The sequence below is a fragment of the Polistes fuscatus genome, unplaced genomic scaffold (genome assembly GCF_010416935.1).
Source record: "Polistes fuscatus isolate 324 unplaced genomic scaffold, CU_Pfus_HIC Scaffold8, whole genome shotgun sequence".
NCBI classification, from domain to species: Eukaryota; Metazoa; Arthropoda; class Insecta; order Hymenoptera; family Vespidae; genus Polistes; species Polistes fuscatus.
This window is the reverse complement of record NW_025113162.1, coordinates 5,435,375-5,450,541: the sequence shown is the minus strand read 5'-3', so window position 1 is coordinate 5,450,541 and position 15,167 is coordinate 5,435,375. Positions and strand designations below refer to the sequence as shown.

The 15,167-nt window shown below is 27.3% G+C and overlaps 1 protein-coding gene across 5 annotated transcripts in view; it reads right to left on the bottom strand.

Annotated features, from left to right (window-relative positions):
• Positions 1-15,167, bottom strand: part of LOC122525182 (ceramide glucosyltransferase) — a 37,031-nt gene that overhangs the window by 4,747 nt on the left and 17,117 nt on the right. For 2 of the 5 annotated variants that reach the window (XR_006305728.1, XR_006305727.1), the window contains exon 1: positions 1,985-2,142. The exons of the other annotated variants lie outside the window; for them this stretch is intronic. The gene's annotated coding sequence lies outside the window, so the exon portion shown is untranslated. Of the gene's footprint in view, positions 1-1,984; positions 2,143-15,167 lie in introns of those variants that run through there. 5 annotated transcript variants of the gene reach the window in all.

Here is a 15,167-nt window from a genome sequence, read left to right as displayed (position 1 = left end):
CCTATCATACTCATTGTTCAAGGTTGCAATGGTGATTTTAAAAAATATCATTATATATTTATCTGATAATAAGGGTACGTTTGCTCAGATAAATCGAATACACATATGATTTATCTCTTCATACTATTCCATCTAATGCTGCCGTTATTTTCCTATACTTACAATTAATGATACTTTGAAAAAAATTACATAGTTCTAGTTTATATAAATTATATTTTGTTTATCAAGAATTAAATAACGATATCTTTAATGTTATTTATGCATTGAGGTATGGAAATAGATAAAACTAAGGAAAATAATTATTAACGATAATTGTTTATCAATTTCTAGATATAAATGCGATAAGGACAAGACTATAATCGAAACGTGAGTTTATCATGACATTATTCGATATTATGAGTAAATACTTAATTATATTATATACATGTATATATATTATTTATGTTTGTTTCTTCTTCAATCGTAATTTAAAATGTTACCGTAGACAAATGAAAAACTATACGAAAGTCGGATAAAATCTTTTTTTATAAAGATATGCTTGAGTTCTTAGTTTAAAACTTATATAATCGAGTAATAGAAATTTAATACTTCATGTACCCGAGTTTATTACAACGAGGTAGAATAGCCTTGAAACTTATTTGTTGTATAAAGGTACATATATGTCTATTCTATAAAGAGGACCAAGTTTCATTCGTAAAATTACAGGAGTTATTCAAGATAATTTAAAAACAAAAATAAAAAATTAGCCTTAAATAAGTCTTAATAAAAAATAATTGACTTTGAAAATAATCTAGGAATTTTGGTCCAGTCAAGAACTTTTGGCTCATCCTGTATATATAAAATACATATGTACGAATATATTTGTATATAAATATGTTTTGAAACCGGTCCTAGGAAATATCAGCAAAATATTAATAATCCTATGAAAAATTTTTGTTCCCAAGTGTTTTTTGAAAAATTTCGAATGAAAAAAATGACATAAAAAAACTATAAAAAAAATAAAAAAGAAATGCGGTTTTAAAATGTACGTTTTATTTGTGTCTTCGATATAATAATTTTTTGTAAAACTCTTAAGTAGTTAAACAAGTGGTCGGAATGAAGATAGAAACAAATAAATTATATAAACGACCGCGGCGATGTGATGACAGTTGTTGAAAAAGACTGATAATGTAAAAATGTTGCAAATCATGGATGCTAGTTTGTACCTGCGGTACAACACATGCATTTACGTTTATATGTATATAAATACAAACACATGTACAAGGTGTCTCAAAAGTTGCTTTACCATGCTGAAAAATTACAAATATTTCATTAATAGATATTTGGAATGGTGGCATCGTAGTTTAATATTTTATTAATCACACTGTAACCGAAAATTCATATATTCAAATGAAAAATAAAATATTATAACTTTTGTAGTAATTAATAAACCAATATTGATTTTTTGTTTTGTTTCTATTTTCTCAGTAAAGAAACTTTTGGGAGATCCTGTATATATATACACAACTACATGTATGTTACATAGTTGCATACATATTACATATGTGCTGATGTCAGTTACAGAAACGAGGATCAGTGAAATGGACGTTCGATTCGCGTTCCATGTAATATGTGGAACTCGATATTGCTGGGATTGGTTAAAGTGTTGCCTCATTGAATCATGAACCGTATCTTCAAACTTACATAGATAATTTTTTCTTAACTTATATAACATATGTTAACATATATGTAAGTACTTCCTTGCTTACATGTATGCACCTAAGTAATCATATATACATGACATTAATAATGATATACAACTCCATACATTTACTACATCTTTCAATTTGCGTTATTCATTTTTATTGTTAACTACAATTGCTCAAGGAAAAGAAAGGATATAAAGAATGACGAAGGTCAATCATATAACGGGTACAGAACAAATCGTTAATACGAGTATCTTATAATTAAATCGAATAAAATTTATATGAGATTAAGTACTTACATTAGGTAGAGTAATTAACGTCTGTTCGTCAGGAAAGATGCAAGTAGATTGATGTTAAATGTTTTGCGAGCAAAAGTCATTCCACGATATGTATTATATATGTAAATAAACAAAATTTATCATTTATATAATAGATTATAGAAGAGAAAATAAATAACGAAAAGATTATTCAAATAAACATATAAATAATATAGAATATATGTATATATATTAATATATATAAATATATAATAAACATATCATATTACCAAACTGTTAAACTATAGTGAATCGGATATCATCGACTGTCAACGTTTCAAGCAAGTTTTGCAGCGTTAGCCTCGCGATACTGCAGTATTTTTACCCTTGAGAAGTTAACAAGTAATCGCAACACGAGCTAACTATGCTGCGGTTCATATGGAATCGTTACTTCCAACTTTCAAGCTTGCTTGCGTAGATTTACATTCGTGACCGATCTTGACAGTTGCATTCTCGTTTTTCCTTAACCAGATAATATATTTTCATTCTGTGACATTATTTATTTATTTCTAAAATTTCAAACCTCTCAACTTCTTTTTCTTTTTATTTCTTCCTCTCTATTGTCAAAGGAATGAAATTTGTATATACCTAATACATATCTACGTAAAAAAAAGCAACAAAATATCCTATAAAAATGTTTATCCTTTAAATGAGCAATAAGTTACTTTTTCTAATCACGATTCGTAATTAATAAGAATTTACGATCGATATAAATTATGTACGTATAGGTACTTAGAATTTCCGTGACATGCGTTTTGTACGTTGTGTATCGAATTAGAGTTCTTGTAACGTCTATTTCCAAAATGTCAAACAGACGTTATGTTGTTTGTTGATTACCTAGGAATGCATAATTAAGCATGAATTCCTGAATACGTTGAAAATTATTGATTCTCGAGTTAACATCTATGACATTTGGAAACAGCATCGACGAGCATACATTCGAATCGTATCAATCCTATACGTTTCTTAAAATGTTACATAATTTATTAACATTTATTTTGGACACAAAATAAATAATATTCATAATTAATTAACGTTAAAAGTTAAAAAATATGATATCATTTTTGGGCCAATCCGTGCAATGAGTTAAAAAACTATGCTTGAATTGTTATTGAGGTAAGGGAAACCATAACGATGGTATTATTAACAAAGAGTAGAAGTATAAAATATTCATATTCTATTTGAGATGGTATCGGTAAAGAGAGTCCATGCTACGTATATAATTGTAGTTGGATTCTGTCCTAGTGTATGTGACTTATTATTTTCACATAAACGTAACGTCCGGTGAAACTGCATTTTGCTCACGTAGATAGCAATGAAACAAATGACTCATTCCCGGTTGATGATTCATTGCTTAGTTTTTTATCAGTTGTTTATTGGCAGTGAGATTGTGAAACCTTTGAAATTTGAACCGTTAAAGAAGATCAACGTTTGCTACGTTTAGTTAACGATTATCATCATTCGTAGTGACGTGTAAGGAGAATCCAGAACTCTTACGAAGAAACCGTCAATTAGGATTGACTTAAAGTCTAACGATTCGAAATTCTGACATAGACTTGAAGAAATTCAAACGTACAACTCTCACGTGGATCGATATTCACGCGAATTGATTAGTATTGACCGTGACACTTATTTTTCTTTTTCTTATAACGAATCTACTAACGTCTGGGTCCATATTGAAACGATTTAAAGAAAGTGCAAGATAAAATAAACCTAATCATTACATAAACAAGTAAACGGTATCGGTGTAATCTATGTAAACTGTATAAATGGAACATGCGTGCGCATGATAAGAAACGAGATCTACTTCAACGTTTCTTTCTCGAAAGGTTTCTTTATCTCTTAGTCATTATTATTTCTTTTTTTCTTTTTCTAATCATAATATAAAAGATTAAGCTGAGAAAACTGAGTGCATGTAAATAAGTGATGAATCTGATGATCTATGAATGTTATTATTATCAATTTTCTTTGAAGAGAAAAAATATCTCAGACGACGGTAACAATAAAATTTTTGGAAACGACACTAAAAAGAGAGGGAGCGAGAAGATAGAAAAAGAGAGAGTGAAATAAAACCTATTATACAGATTGCCCTATCCTTGGCCTCCTCTTTGTGCGAGAGTTTATAAAATTTTATAAATTAGAACATTTTTATAACAAAAATTATTAAACAAAAAAAATATAATAAATCTAATAATTTTATTAATAATCAAATAATTCGATATATAATGTTATCGATATAAAAAACTTAAAAAGTTTATAACTACACATTTTATTTTAATATAATAATAATAATAATAATAATAATAATAATAATAAGATATTATCACACGATTATTTACTGAAACAATCAAATAAATTTTCAAGCCTCGTGTAAGATTTCTATCTCTAAGGAAAAAAAATTCTATATATAAATAATTCTCATATCATTAGTGTAGAGTATACGTGTGTATAATGAATATGAATATGCTGACTTATTATTGTTAGAAAATTATAAATATCATTTATTCTAAGAACACTTCCACTGAAAGTATTCGCAGCAGATGTAAAGAGTAGAAGGAAAAGTATTCCTGCTTTATACTTTTAGCCCTTCCCTTTTCGTGCAATTTTTCCTTCAAATTTTTCCAATCTAAACGAAGAATCGTTGGATACTAAACACGCAAGATACGTATTACTTACTTATATATGATGGACGATGGCCAATAGGATATATTGATTTCTATGTATATATGTACATATATGAGCTTTCATTTAATATGTAACTTTTTTTTCCTTTTATTTTTTCATAGTTCAAGGTTAAAAGTTGCGACATAATATTTGATAGCCAAAAAGTTTCTGTAAATAATGTTATGCGTTATATATGTTTTTTTTTTTTTAATTTTCTTATGTAATATGTTCAAATATATTCATTTCATTTTAACTCATATATTATAATATGGAATTATATGTCTCTCTCTCTCTCTTTCTCTCTTTCTCTTTCTGTCGAGTAAAAATGTGAAAGAAAAAATATCTCGAATAATATGAGTTTGATATTGATAAAAATAATACGACGTGACATTATTCTCTCAACTCTTCTCCAACCATTTAATGATATTATTACAAAGGTATACGTATCTAGAGTGTTGTGTGGCTGATTATCACTGATAAGAATTTGCTAAACTCGGTAGGTGCTGTCTTATCACGAAGAGTTAAGTACACGGAAAGGCCAAAGGGAATAAGAAGAGAATAAGAGAAAAATGAAACGAGTAAGAAAGATGAGAAGGTGATAAAAGCATGAGAGAACATGTATTATTTTTCAATAGATACTTATATACATGCATAAAAATATATACATGTAATATGTGAATATATAAATTTGTAGTATGAGTTTTGTTTCATTCTTTTCACGACACGATCTCTTCTCTCTCTTTATTTTTCTCTCTCGGTTTCTCTACTTTTATCGATTTTACGTGTAACATATGTCCCGAGCCGATTATTCGCACGGTACATTCGCCACCGGTATATAGAATAAAATAAATGGATATGCGAGGAGGGAGTAATACGTTTTGTTACAAAACGAAGCTTTGCCTTATTCTTTTATTTTAAACGGATAACGTAAATACAAGCTTACACACCGTTTTCTTCATTGTCTATCCGATTATGTTTGTTTTTTTCCCTTTTTTATCCGTTTCTTATTTTAGGCTAATGTTTTATTAGACATTAATTAAGTAGATTGAAATTTTTAATATTTCTTAAATATCATGTGTATATATATATTATAGTGAATATACCTTAAAATCATATATGTACCGTTACGTTTACTAGGTTTTTGTTTGAAAATTATTGATATAATGTGTTCGTATAAGATGAAAAAAATTTCGAAATAAATATATTAATATACCCTTTAATTACATATTTAATTTAAATTAAACAAATAGGAAAATAATGTACATTTGTTAAATTACATATACTTCGAATAAACAATTTCGATCTGATATTATATTAAATGAAAATTTTCAAAACGCATAGACATCATTGACCAGGAACGTTAAAACAAATGTATTTTAGTTTAAACAATCTTAAATATTATTAGAATATTCGACATACCTTAAATGATTGTTAATTAATCGAAGAAAATGTATATTGTAATTTAAAAGCACCGAGTATAAGTTCAACGTACCGTCCTCTTCGAAATCCAACAATAAACTAACTCGTTTGTCCTCTATGAAAGTTCTTTTATTGAAAATTGTTTATAAGATTTTCTGAAAGGATACATTGTATTTATTTTGAATATTATGTTCGTTAAACACGTGCGCAACGTTTGGAAAATCATATAAACAACATTTAATAAAAGAACTTTCATAGAGGACAAACGAGTTAGTTTATTGTTGGATTTCGAAGAGGACGGTGCGTTGAACTTATACTCGGTGCTTTTAAATTACAATATACATTTTCTTCGATTAATTAACAATCATTTAAGGTATGTCGAATACTCTAATAATATTTAAGATTGTTTAAACTAAAATACATTTGTTTTAACGTTCCTGGTCAATGATGTCTATGCGTTGAAAATTTTCATCTAATAAAATACCAAATCGAAATTGTTTAATATTTGAAGTATATTAATAGGTATGTAATTTTTAAACAAATGTACTTTGTATTATTCTTACTTTAAATAGGTATTTTACTACTTGTGATATTTAAAAAAATATTTAACTAATAGTAAAAAAAAAGATGATCAATTAATTGTTAGAAAATAGGCTTATTCCCTTGGTATAAACCAACATGTACGATTTTAAGGGACACTCAATGTATAGAATCATGCATAAGAATGTATCACAGTTCGATATTCGATCGTCGCATTGCGTCAAATCGCAGCTTCATTACGGTCCAACTGGCAGGCAAATAGTAAATAAATATTCATGAGAAATGAACCGCTGACGTTTTCTATTTGATCGCCATGTGGATGACCATCTTGTTGAAATTTACATTAACGAGAGAGACAGTTGGAGAGAAAGAGAAAAAGAGAAAGATGGGGGAGAAAGGGGGAGGATTATTAATCGATAATATTTTATATCGTAAGAGATGCAATTTTCGTCATGGACTCATTGTTTCTATAAAACTGTATAGACAAATTTATACAAATTCTAAGAAAATGTATCTTTTCATTTATTAATTGTTTACAGGTAAAAAGTGAAAAAAAATTAGTTAAATTCTATATGGATTTTTAATGATTGAAAATTCGAATATAACACGTGTTACAAATTGTTACATTGATCCTTCAAAATATTTCTATACTCGAATTATTTTATTTCTAAATAATACTTAAAAGAATTCAGATTAAGACTATCGTTTTGTTTTTTTTTTTTTAATATTACAGTACAAGGTAATATGAAACTATCATAAAATCTTATCAGATTAACGTTTCGTCATATAACACGATCATTTTGTACTCTCTGATCTCTTTTCAAATTTTATTTTAATACTATATTGGTTTAAATATATTTATCCTTGGATATACGTATTTTAACAATCCTATTTGATTTCTTGTTTGTTTTAATAGTGAATCAAAAAATCGCAACGTTTCTTCCTGTTTACATTTTAACGTAATCCTGTTTTATATGGTATCGTTTTGATATTAACTTATTTTATTCTGGGAATTTTGAAAACGACACAATTAGTTTCGCGTTTTTTCCTTACCTTGAACTTCTTTCCGCTTTGTTTTCCTCCTTTTCTTTTTTTTTTATTATATAAATTATAAAATTAAAATCCAAGAAACGAAGTTATTAGCGAGCTTGAATTGATGAAGATAATCGTAATGGACTTCGTTCGCTATATCTAACACATTGACAATCGAAAATGATGACTCTTTATGCTGGTGTATGAATTATGTCAATGGAATTTTTATTATGCATTAATGTAACGTCAATAAAAAGATTGTAATAATTTTTCATGCGATTTGATAGCGATTTAATAAATTACGTTAAAAGAATCATAAATATTCTGTTCGATTATATTATCTTCTTTTTATTTGATAATTTATTTATCTATGAATAGTACGTTATTTTTATGGAATATTTATTATAGTCTTGTTTAATTTTATATTTTGATTGCATATATAAATATTGTTAAACATTATTTATTTATTTATATACATATCCGATGATAACGAATTGAAAAACATCATTTTGTGTTTTATATTGATTGTGTATTTTTGTTGTTGTTTTTTTTCTAAAGTTACTTACATTCCAAAAAGATAATTCATGTTCTCGACATTTATATATCTATATAAGAGGAAAGTTTAAAGTGCTCGTGATTATTTAATTTTTTTGAATACGCAATAGAAATGATGGAAATACAAGAAAATATTGCAACGTAATGGAAATAATATGCATGTCTATCTTCGTATAATATTTGAAAAGATTGATTAATGATATTACAACAAGTCATGAAGACGAGCAAATGTGTTAATTTATACGTCGAACGATGTTTTTATTTTATTTTATTTTTTTTTATTTTAAATAGAAACGAACAGTTTGCGTTAAATTCATGATTTTATCCTCCGAGGATTATCTCGCGTTGAAATCTATTTTACTTGTGTACTTTCTATGAAAGTGCATGTCCATCGAGACATTTTTTTATTGATAATTTCTACGTAAAGAGGAAACGCGACATGACTAATGAGAGAAATAAAAGAAACAAAAAGAGTACGTAAAATAGATAACAAGATAAAAATAAAAAATGTGACTCTAAGAAAATAGAAGAGGTGGGACAGGGATAGAGAAAAAAGATAAAAAAGAGACTTACCTTTTTCTTTTAGCTCGGAAGATGATAACAGATAAAGTTCATTGAAAATAATGAACGACAAATTGATAATTCTTCGTGTAAGCTTAGAAAGTACACGTGATAAATGTGAAAAAAAAAAAAAAAACTATTATTACATTTTTTTCCTTTCAACCAAGAAATCGATCCCGGATCAGTTCAAAAACTTTTTCCTTTAAATTTTTCAAATCATCTATGACGTCAACAATTCGATATGACTTCATTAGAAATGATTTTATCGTATTATTTGCACGTTTGTATTTGTATTCTAAAATAATATACGTATGTTGGTATATACGTTGTATATTTATATAAGTGTAAACGTTGGTTAGATAGCAATTCCACGTATGGTAAGATTTAATTAACGAAAAGAATTTTCCTTTAAGCGTGACGCATAAATTTTTGCAATATTACGTGATTTCCTTTTTCCGTTACTATTTAATATATCTTAATTTACTATAATTAACTACGACCTTCCTTCGATTCTACGTGAAAAATATGATTGACTAAATAATGATAAACGTTTGCAAATGACAAAATTAAATATTATATATAATATAAAAATGTGATTTACGAGATATCTACAGTAAAACCTCTTTTTGTGCGGTGGATAGGGACCGCATAAAAGAAATCGTACAAAAAAATATTCGGTAATTTTATAAATACTTACATATTATAAACAACTTTGTACGATATACTACCTAATTTTTTTTTATGCGGCGGACAGGGACCGCATAAAAAAAAGTCGCACTTAGAAAATACATCAATTATTTGCGAAATATAGATGTGAAAATGCTTTCAATCAAATTAAATAATTGTTAGGAGATTGTTTAAATCAGATGAACAGCGTCGCGAAGTCCGGATACATCGTCGTTAAGGAGACCATGTAATCAGAGTTCGTCCACACATGTATATGTACATTGAAAGAAAACATAAAACTAGTAGCAACGCTGCTGAGATTTAGATACCGCATAAAAATAAATCGCACAAAACAAATCGCACAAAAATAAAATCGTATAAAAAAGGACCGCACCAAAAGAGGTTTTACTGTATTTGTAAGTACGTCAATGAAGTTTCTTCTTTTTTCTTGTCGTGTTGTAGTTGTAAAAATTGATATGTATATAAAAAATACACGAGGAACATTTGTTTTTTTAATCTTTTTTTTTTTTCCAATAGATTACCTTATGAAATTTTGTTTCAAATGTTTCATTTATTCTATCTTTTATTTTTAAATAATTTTCCTTAGCGAAATTCGACGAGGCAACATTTCACATCGACGAATGTAAATTTGTCCGAAGGAACGTATTAGTTGAAGCAGATCGAATCATTACAATGTACTTAAATTTAAGGATTTTAATCGACGACTAAAAATAATAAGCAACATATAGAGGAGAGTTTTCGAAATATATTAAATAAATATTATAAACGTACTTATTTTTTAATTTGTTAATTTTCTTTTATCTTTTTTCATTTTTTCTTTTGTTCATCATCATCATTATCATCATCTTCTTCTTATTATTATTCATCTTCGTGTCTTTTTAACGATCACAGCTTCTTCCTTAATAAGATAGTGAGACGCGTAATAACTTAAACTTATTGTTAGAACTAGAGAAGAATTAAGGAACATGTGAATATGTGTATTATGTATATGACGTATATATGTATGAGTATGCATTTATATATATATACATATACATATTCATATATATATATATATATTTATGCATTATATAAACAATATTTTATTAATCATCATACATCATCGTCCAAGATCTCGTTGATACAATTAATGACAACTTTGGAATTAACATGTTACTTCATTCGCTTATTAAATTCAGACACGTGTGGCAAACGCGTAACCAACAATTTGTCCGTGGTCCTTCTTCGTATCTGTTTTTTTTTTCTTTTTTTCCTTTAGATTGCTATTTACGTAAAGCTCTCTCATTATAGACAATTTACGTTGTCTTTCTGAGATAATACTTTCCTGTATTACGGTTGTTTATCAAAAGTATCCAAGAAAGAAAACACAGAGATCGAACCAAACGCCGTACAATTATCGTCATCCTTTCCCCCATACAATAAATACAAGACAACACCATCAACGCTCCCATTCCGCTTGTTAAATTTTATTTTTGTTTGTTTACGCTTGTTAATCCTTTCGCATCGGTTTAACAAGTGGTAGTAGAGAATCGTCGATCGTTAGTCTTTTGAAATAATAAATAATAAATGTGAAATTTGTTGTAAGCCAGATTTAAGCGCAAAATTGAACATTTACAAGACGTCACAAGTTCGATATTGCATTATAGAAAAATAGATTGCTGACAATGCTATTAATGTTCTTTTCCACATATCTTTTCCGTTACATTTATTTGTTCTCTCTTTCTCTCTCTCTCTCTCTCTCTCTCTCTCTACGTTTGATATTTTATTATCTTTACGTTCACTTGCAATATATGATCGATCGCATCATTTTGTCACGCGTAGTTTTAATAGATAACTATTAGATGCAATGTTACGTGCATACATAAAAAAACACGTAATTTCATACATATGTTGAACCTCTGGATTGGAATGATTCGCACGTTTCAATCATTTTGTTTCCTTCAATTTATTTTTTGTTTTCTCTCTTTCTCTTTCTCGTCTTACATACAAATCTATTTATATGTATAACGCGTCAAGAATAAAATTATTGTTAAAAGGAACGATACGACTAGCATGATCATTCGGTATACATTTATGTACAATTTGCTTTGCTCAAGATTAATTCGATTATATAATATTTAATGTATATATTTACAGAAAAGCAATGAAAATTTTTGTCGTGATACTATGAATCTCAAAGAATCATACTTTGATCTTTGATATGCCTATAATGCGACGTCGATATGACTTTTTTTTCTTTTTTTTTCTTCTTCTTCTTCCTCTTTCTTTCTTTTTTTCTCTTACAATGAATCATTCGTTCATTAATTTACTCACTCGTTCGCTCACATTCTCTCTCTCTCTCTCTCATTCTTTCTTTATTTCTTTCTTTATGATACACTATCGCATGTGTTGCAGTTATTGCCTATGTTTCAATGAAAGTCTTAATCAATCGGAATGAAACAATAATATTATTGAATACTATACGCAATAGCTGATCAAACAAACACATTATAACACGAAACTTATGGTTAGATTGACAAATATTTTATTCTCGGCCTTCTCGTTTTACATTGAATGAATTTAATAGCGGGTTTTTTCTTTTTTTTTTAATACGAACGTATATCATAAATGTATGTGCCGCGTGTAAGTGTTAAGAGATGATCGTTTCATTGATAAACCAAAGGAACCAAAGGGGAGAGTATGTTTACACTTTTATTATTTTATTTTTTCTTTTTTTTACATCGATCCTGTCCTTTTTCTTACGGTGACGCACACATACATAGGTATATCGATTCGATTACTCGACATAACAAATATTAGAAATAAAATGAAGGAAAAATACAAGACGGATACAATCAGAGAGTCGTATTATTAAAGAATTATAAATGAAGGATAGAAAATGAGATTTAATGAAAGACTTGAAGTATATACGATTGGGTTTTTGGAAAAGATTTAAACAGAGGATTGATTAAATCTAAAACGAAATTTTTCTTTGAAAGATTTTTACAAAAAAGAGAAACATATTTGAAATTTTGTGTAAACAAGATAGAAAGATAAAGAAAAAATAATCGAGAAGACACGTTTAATCGGTTCGCTTTCCGTTCCTTTTTTTTTTATTTTTTTCATTTTGTATTTTGTTGTTAAATTCACAGTACGATTCCCGTTAGAGAAAGAAATTTGTATCTTTCGTTTATTCGTTCGTCTCTTTATTTATTGCCTTTGACCAAATCAGTCTTTGCAACCTCACATGTTGCTGTGTAAGTAAAGAAGAAATCACTTTGTTCGAAAGATTATTTCGGCTCGAGTTGAGATTATCTTTGGCGGATCGGCAAACGCCTTTATCTTTATCTCTGCGATACCATTTAACAAATTTACATTGAAAATAGAACGGATTTATTTTTCTTTTCTTTTTTTATAGGACATAATTTATATATAACCATATATGTTCTTGGATTTAAAGATAACGATAATTTTTTGTGCTCTTTCGTATGATACTATAATAATGCACAAATCATAAGTACTTCGAGAAAAAAAAAAGAAAAATATATATATATTTTTTTTATTAACATCGGATGTTCACCAATTTAGTAACTAATATACAGTATTCAAAAATACTGTAATTAAATACTCAAAAGTTTGTTGTTGAAAACAATAAATTTCATTTTTAAAAATCGCTTTGTTTTTTATGTTGTATAAATATAATCGAGTTTAAGTTTTATTTCAAATGAAACGCGTTTACGTAAGTACTTGTAGTTTTCGTAAATAGTCAACCATTTATTTTATTTCTATGAACGATCGGTTAGAATTTTTGTTGTTGTTGTTGTTAACATTTTTTCTTTAATCATACAAAGAGAAAATATAAATGAATATAATGATAGTGCACGTAGATTTTCGAATTCTTTTAGATTAAATCACGTCGAGTTGGATGGTTTTTCTTGTTAAACGAGATCGTCATAAAAAAATAATAAGAAACAATAATTTTCAGAATGACGAGTTTTGTTGAATTAATGCATACAAAGTATCGTGCTTTAATAACAGATAGATAATTGCTTTTTTTATTTGAAAAATATTTGTAGTTCAATCTACTACGCAACTCCTCTTTCGTATTAAATGTCATTGATTAATTTATATTTATTCGATCATAACGTTCTCTCATAAACATAAACCAGATCGCGTTAATCGAATCATTTGTCCTACTATCCTTCGGTTGACTATTTCTCATTAAAAATTGTAATTTATTTAAGAAAAAAAAATGTTAATATAATCGTAAAAAATAAAATAATATACGTTCTCGTTATACGTTCACACTGTAGAATGTTAAGTATATGATAATAGTATATATAAGGTGTCCTAGTTTCTTCCGTAACGTTTTATCAGTATATTCTATAAGTAAGCGTAGACTTTTAAATGTTTTATTATAAAGTTATCACAAAAAAATACAAAATGATTATATTATTCGATATCACATAGGAATAGATTGTCGGTTCAAATTATAATTTCATTTTTAAATATTAATCATTATTATAAATTCCAGACTGGTATTCTGCAATATCCGAATAGAATTTATTACATTATTAATTTTTAGTTCATCTTCCATAATTGTAGGAAATAAATTACGAATTCTTTTTATTAAATCCTGATTCGATATCCTTCGATTTATTAGACAAACATTTCATTGGATTCATAAATATATTGACGAAATAATAATGAAATATTTTTTACCAATTTTGACTGCAATTTATTGTGTAGATAATTTAAAAAAAAAACTATGCAGTTAATCTTTCGATTTATCTTTGCAGTTTATGTAACATTTGGTTCTTTTTTTTTTCTTACTTATAGAATATTTTAGTGGAATAAAACTAGGGCACCTTATATGTTGTATTGTATATGCATAATGAAAACGAAATGAAATTATAAGACGTTAATGTTTATGTAACAAAAACTACTTCATTACATACTTCATTAACCTTCCTTTGTTTACTACATTCTAATAAGAATATATTCTGATTTTATCGTTGATTTTGACTCATACATATCTACATCCTATTTATAACGTATGTAATATATGCATAATCATAAATATCTGACGAAGTTAAACAAACGACAGATATTTGCAAATGAGGAAAAAGTAATTAATGATAGGGATAATCTTGGAATAGAATTTGGAGAAATAAATGTCTAATAGAAGCTTTAAACGTTTAGCGTTTAAATGATATTAAATATTAGTTTTTAACTTATATATATTTGTCTTTTGATTTACGTGGATTATTCATTGGTCGCGACTTTTTTTTTATGCGGAAGGAAACTGTAAATAAAATTCACGAAGTATGGAAAAAAAGACGAAAGAAAAAAAATACTGAAGAAGAAAGCAGATATAAGTTATAAAATATAAAGACATTTTTCTGTACAATTACGAAAGAAATGAAATAATTTTGTATACATGTTTGAAAATTCTTAGGCTTTAGTTATTATATATTTATTTTTAAATAATTAATTACATCGTCAATATTATATGGCTGGGGTGATCAGTCTTTTCTTACGTCCTACATGGTATGCAGAATATTCCATTTACCAAGTTTTGGTTTGATAAATGATAAAATAAAATTATCTTTGAAAAACATTATTCAAAAATGTCATACAATTTTTACGAGGAACCCCTCATTGCCAAGAAATTTTTTAATCTGTATGTAGAAGGACTATACTCAAAATATTGTTACTTTCAAGCGAA